At 32.7% G+C, this 5,915-nt stretch overlaps 2 long non-coding RNA genes across 2 annotated transcripts; both read right to left on the reverse strand.

Moving 5' to 3' along the window:
• Positions 1 to 1,977: 1,977 nt before the first annotated feature.
• On the reverse strand, positions 1,978 to 2,389 carry LOC147635453 (uncharacterized). Its single transcript, XR_015266585.1, has 3 exons — positions 2,321 to 2,389; positions 2,162 to 2,215; positions 1,978 to 2,044 (listed from the first exon to the last, which is right to left on the reverse strand). It is a non-coding gene; the product is annotated as an uncharacterized LOC147635453 (long non-coding RNA).
• Positions 2,390 to 5,176: 2,787 nt separating this feature from the next.
• On the reverse strand, positions 5,177 to 5,588 carry LOC147635454 (uncharacterized). Its single transcript, XR_015266586.1, has 3 exons — positions 5,520 to 5,588; positions 5,361 to 5,414; positions 5,177 to 5,243 (listed from the first exon to the last, which is right to left on the reverse strand). It is a non-coding gene; the product is annotated as an uncharacterized LOC147635454 (long non-coding RNA).
• Positions 5,589 to 5,915: the final 327 nt, after the last annotated feature.

Below are 5,915 nucleotides of genomic sequence, written 5' to 3' on the forward strand. Positions count from 1 at the left end.
TGCAACCTCAAATTGAGGCCGATGTGCTATTGGAAAAAACTGCACGGTTGAGTCCCATGGGGCACTAAACACCAAATCCGAAAATAGAGAGCTTTGTGCTTCATTTCCCTTAAATTTCACCACCACGTGAATATGCAAAAGACATGCTAAGGATGGAGTTTGAAAAGAGAATTGGGGTTGCCATAAACATAGCACCCCACCTAGGGGCTCAAAGTTGGGCAAACCAAAGGCAATCCACATCTTAAGGATGATGGGCAAATTAGATGAAAGATCCCATTCAATACCTAGATAAATTTGATCAAGCTTGAGAAGCCGTGGGGAAGGATTGATGATCCCAAACCCATTTTAAAAGGCCAGTTATGAGATCTTGAGACACACCTTCATTGTGGGATTCTTGCCCACAACTGAGTGAGATGGAGTCGCATTGCACAAATATACAATGCCATAGGGGACTACATTACTAGAATTGACCATATTTACAGGTTTAGACACTATGACGAGTATTGATATGAGGAAATAAACCTAGTAACAAAATCTACAAGACAAGGATGTAGAAGTCATCCATGCAAACCAAGAGATAAGGGATGCATCGTCCAAAGCCTTTTTGGTGAAAGGGGACAAACCACCACCAAAAAGAGTCCTAATCAAGGACATGAGCATAGATGAGTTGGCAAGAAATTCACTCAACTAAATCGGCTAACAGTGGTAGGGCCAATTCCAATGGTAACCTCAAGCCCCAGTTCCTCAAGCTAGACACCCACACTTATTTCCAAGGAAAGATATGGTTTTGTGTGTGATTTGTCATCCAAACCATATAAGCATGGAGTGTGAAGGCCTACTATTCGATAACAATATTGTGCTCATTCTTAGCGCCATGGAAACCCGGACACAATTCATTATTGGTAACAAAAAGGAAACCCAGTAGGGTGTTCTCTGACACCACTACAGATGCTCCAGACATTAACCTTGCCATCCCCACCAACCACTCCTCAACTAGTACAAGCTCCAATGCTTGCCTATCAAAACTCCTTACAAAGATATATGTAGTGATCCCATTACCCTTCCCTCCTGTCAAGAACCACTTCGTGAGGTGTCTCTGGGTGACCCAGATGACACAACGCACTTTTGTTCATTCTCTATATACTAAAAAAAAACCATTCACTATATAATTTCCTAGATATAAATGAGCATATCTAGGAAAAGTGCACACTAGAGAAAATGAAACACTTTCCTAGATAGCTAACTAGAAAATACAATGCATGGATTTTTCTATATAGAAAAATTTATCTATATAGTAAAAATTTCTTATATAATAAATTTTCCTACAAAGGAAAAAATCTCCTATGTAGGAAGATTTTCTCTATATAGAAAAATTTGCTTACATAGGAAAAATTTTCCTATATATGTAAATTTATCTATGTAGAGAAATCCATGCATTGTATTTTCTAGGTAGTCTATCTAGGAAACTGTTACATTTTCCCTAGTTTGCACTTTTCCTAGATATCCTTATTTGTATCTAGGAAATTATATAGTGAATCCATTATATCTCTATATAGAGGATGCTTAGTAGCTTATCCTCTAGATAGTTCTATGAATCATGCTATTATACTACTTACAACATAATAGATTAAGTAGTTCTATAAAGCATTTTGAAATATAAATCTCTTTATTTATCAAAGATTACGCAAAAAAGTCTTACATATTTAAAAAGAGGGCCAAAAGTAGTCAACGTACATCATGTTCAAAATAAATAGTACTTCAAGTTTATCTAAATGTCATGGGATTATGTTTGCATCTTCTAAACTAATAGGTGTGGATTGTGCATTGAATTTGACTTTCTGATTGGCAATAAGCCAATGCACAATGTCACGAATCATAATGTCACTCCCAGGCCTTTTCGTATCCTTTGAGTTTTGAAACTAATATTCTCCTTCTTTAGATTGACATATGTACTCTTGAGAGAAAAGTACATGTCTTGGATTGTATGCACTCTCACGTACTTTAATAAGATTGTCTCCATATCCTCCTCTGAAATGTGGCTCACCTACATTCATGATAATAAAATATATAAAATTTTAAAGCATATTCAATTTACCTAAATAAAAAGATTCAAAATAATAAACTTATCAATGATAAATTTCTCTAATATAATATCACTTACTTGTAAAGGTTCACATGATGCCTCTACATTTGATTTTCCAATGTGTTCTAAATCCTATTTGAAATAACAAAATCAAACCCATCATGTTAAAATTATAAAATCAAATCCATTACGTTAAAAATAGGAGAATCATAACATTATACATCTATCTAACAATACCTTTAAAATGGTTGTTGGTATAATATTTTCACCCTTTTGGTGACTTCTTTCTTCCAAGTGAGTTTTCATCTTATCACTTACCTTTGGAACAAGCCAAAAACTAGCATTAATAATCACAAAAGTAAAAAGAGAAAGAGAAAAAAAATAGTACAAAGAGATAGTAGAGAACTTTTGTAACTTTTGCATTACCTCTCTCTTTCTTTGACTTTTTCTTAAACCTCATTCGTATACTTAGCCAAATTCAACATTGGATCCTACAAGTACAACAAAATATTAGAAGAAATATTGACAACTTATCACATATACAAAGAAAAACTCAACCAAACGTTGTCTTCACTTGTTATATATACTCTCGCTTCTTGATTTCTTATGGCTCTCACTCTTTTTGACATGTCATGATGTAGTAGCTCAGTAAAGGAATAATTATTCTCCTCCATTGTTGTATTATAAGAATCTTGGTTTATAAGATGTTATCAAAATCACATGGAATTCAAAAAATAGTAGTCTTAAAATCAAATCATTATGTGGAGAAAGACACCTCATCGGATATATAATCCTGCAACCCTTCAAACCTCTTTGTCCCGAATATAAAGTTATCCATCTATATAGAAGAGCATACGTTTAATACAAAACCAAAAGAAATCCTACTTAGAATAAAATCAATTATATAATACACTTACATTCTCTATAGGTTGATCATTTTTTATCGCATCAATGTAAGGAGAGCTAGCTTGAATCTAAAAGTTTGTCTATAAAGTTCACATTAGTAACAAAATCTTTTAAACAAAATGTTCAAAACATGTAACATTGCATAAGTTACTATGCATGATTCAAAGAAAAAACCATTATACAGTCTCCTTATGATACATCTTTCTAGCTCTTACCTCTTCATAAGAATGATTATATGCTTGAAGATTGAGTGTTGCTTTAAGACCGTGACATGTAAAATAACATAAAGTTAAAACTAGAACCACATAAATATATAATATAAACATACCCGTGTAAAAAAGCTGCTTACATAGGAAAAGAAAATATCAAGTTTAGTTCTTTTACCTCTTCATTAGAATTAATATTTCCTTGAGGAGTCAATGCAAGCTCCAAGACCTATGAATTTAGACCAAATAAAAAAAGTGATGAACTATGTATTAAGCTTCTTAAATCATAACGCATATAACACACACACACACACACACACACACACACACACACACACACACCCACACACACAGAGTTGAAGCATACAATTTATGGTTAAAAAAACTATAAAATATACTTACATGAAGTGATGAGCTAGCATCCATGTCATTTCTTGCTTCATCTATGGATTGAGTCATCTCTTGTGCTTTTAATGTATCCTTCTATCAAACACAAAATGGCGGTAGTTGCCAAGCAAAATGGCATGTTGATCCTTGAAGCATTTCTCTAATAATTCTTTCCCATAGAGCTTGTTTTGGTCTCTACTCACCAATCTAGGTGCTCAAAACACCTCATCATATGTAGGTGTAAGACTAACACCTGCTAAGACTTGTTGGCCAAGAGCATGTGAATAAGGAGGTTCCTTATCTTTAATCTCCCCATTGCCTGCATAACCATGTGACATAGAAAACAATTTGCATAACATGCATAAACCAATTACAAACACACTAGTATATCTTTATTGATATCCTTAACTCACCAATTACAAACCAAAAAATAGCCTTAACTCACCATTACACTGAAATGAGAAAAGAGATGTTATGCATGCTTTCCAATATCCCACCATGGAGACTTAAGTTACATCTTCATCACATTTCACCACAACTTGATCCCCAATATTATAGACCTCTCCCTTAAATAGGACTTTCTTATATTCTGCTACTCTCTCAATCCCCCAGTTTAAATACTGCTCAGCACACCTTCTTTCTTCAACAGTTGCATCCCTGTATTTTAGCTTCTGCCTGTGCAATGACAACAAGAACCACTTCGTGAGGTGTCTCTGGGTGACCCGGATGACACAACGCACTTTTGTTCATTCTCTATATAGTAAAAAAAAACCATTCACTATATAATTTCCTAGATATAAATGAGCATATCTAGGAAAAGTGCAAACTAGAGAAAATGAAACACTTTCCTAGATAGCTAACTAGGAAATACAATGCATGGATTTTTCTATATAGAAAAATTTATCTATATAGTAAAAATTTCTTATATAATAAATTTTCCTACAAAGGAAAAAATCTCCTATGTAGGAAGATTTTCTCTATATAGAAAAATTTGCTTACATAGGAAAAATTTTCCTATATATGTAAATTTATCTATGTAGAGAAATCCATGCATTGTATTTTCTAGGTAGTCTATCTAGGAAACTGTTACATTTTCCCTAGTTTGCACTTTTCCTAGATATCCTTATTTATATCTAGGAAATTATATAGTGAATCCATTATATCTCTATATAGAGGATGCTTAGTAGCTTATCCTCTAGATAGTTCTATGAATCATGCTATTATACTACTTACAACATAATAGATTAAGTAGTTCTATAAAGCATTTTGAAATATAAATCTCTTTATTTATCAAAGATTAAGCAAAAAAGTCTTACATATTTAAAAAGAGGGCCAAAAGTAGTCAACGTACATCATGTTCAAAATAAATAGTACTTCAAGTTTATCTAAATGTCATGGGATTATGTTTGCATCTTCTAAACTAATAGGTGTGGATTGTGCATTGAATTTGACTTTCTTATTGGCAATAAGCCAATGCACAATGTCACGAATCATAATGTCACTCCCAGGCCTTTTCGTATCCTTTGAGTTTTGAAACTAATATTCTCCTTCTTTAGATTGACATATGTACTCTTGAGAGAAAAGTACATGTCTTGGATTGTATGCACTCTCACGTACTTTAATAAGATTGTCTCCATATCCTCCTCTGAAATGTGGCTCACCTACATTCATGATAATAAAACATATAAAATTTTAAAGCATATTCAATTTACCTAAATAAAAAGATTCAAAATAATAAACTTATCAATGATAAATTTCTCTAATATAATATCACTTACTTGTAAAGGTTCACATGATGCCTCTACATTTGATTTTCCAATGTGTTCTAAATCCTATTTGAAATAACAAAATCAAACCCATCATGTTAAAATTATAAAATCAAATCCATTACGTTAAAAATAGGAGAATCATAACATTATACATCTATCTAACAATACCTTTAAAATGGTTGTTGGTATAATATTTTCACCCTTTTGGTGACTTCTTTCTTCCAAGTGAGTTTTCATCTTATCACTTACCTTTGGAACAAGCCAAAAACTAGCATTAATAATCACAAAAGTAAAAAGAGAAAGAGAAAAAAAATAGTACAAAGAGATAGTAGAGAACTTTTGTAAGTTTTGCATTACCTTTCTCTTTCTTTGACTTTTTCTTAAACCTCATTCGTATACTTAGCCAAATTCAACATTGGATCCTACAAGTACAACAAAATATTAGAAGAAATATTGACAACTTATCACATATACAAAGAAAAACTCAACCAAACCTTGTCTTCACTTGTCATATATACTCTCGCTTCTTGATTTCTTATGGCTCTCACTCTTTTTGATGTGTCA

The sequence above is a fragment of the Cibotium barometz genome, chromosome 9, assembly GCF_041138505.1.
Source record: "Cibotium barometz isolate CiBa-2024 chromosome 9, ASM4113850v1, whole genome shotgun sequence".
In the NCBI taxonomy this organism is placed as follows: Eukaryota; Viridiplantae; Streptophyta; class Polypodiopsida; order Cyatheales; family Cibotiaceae; genus Cibotium; species Cibotium barometz.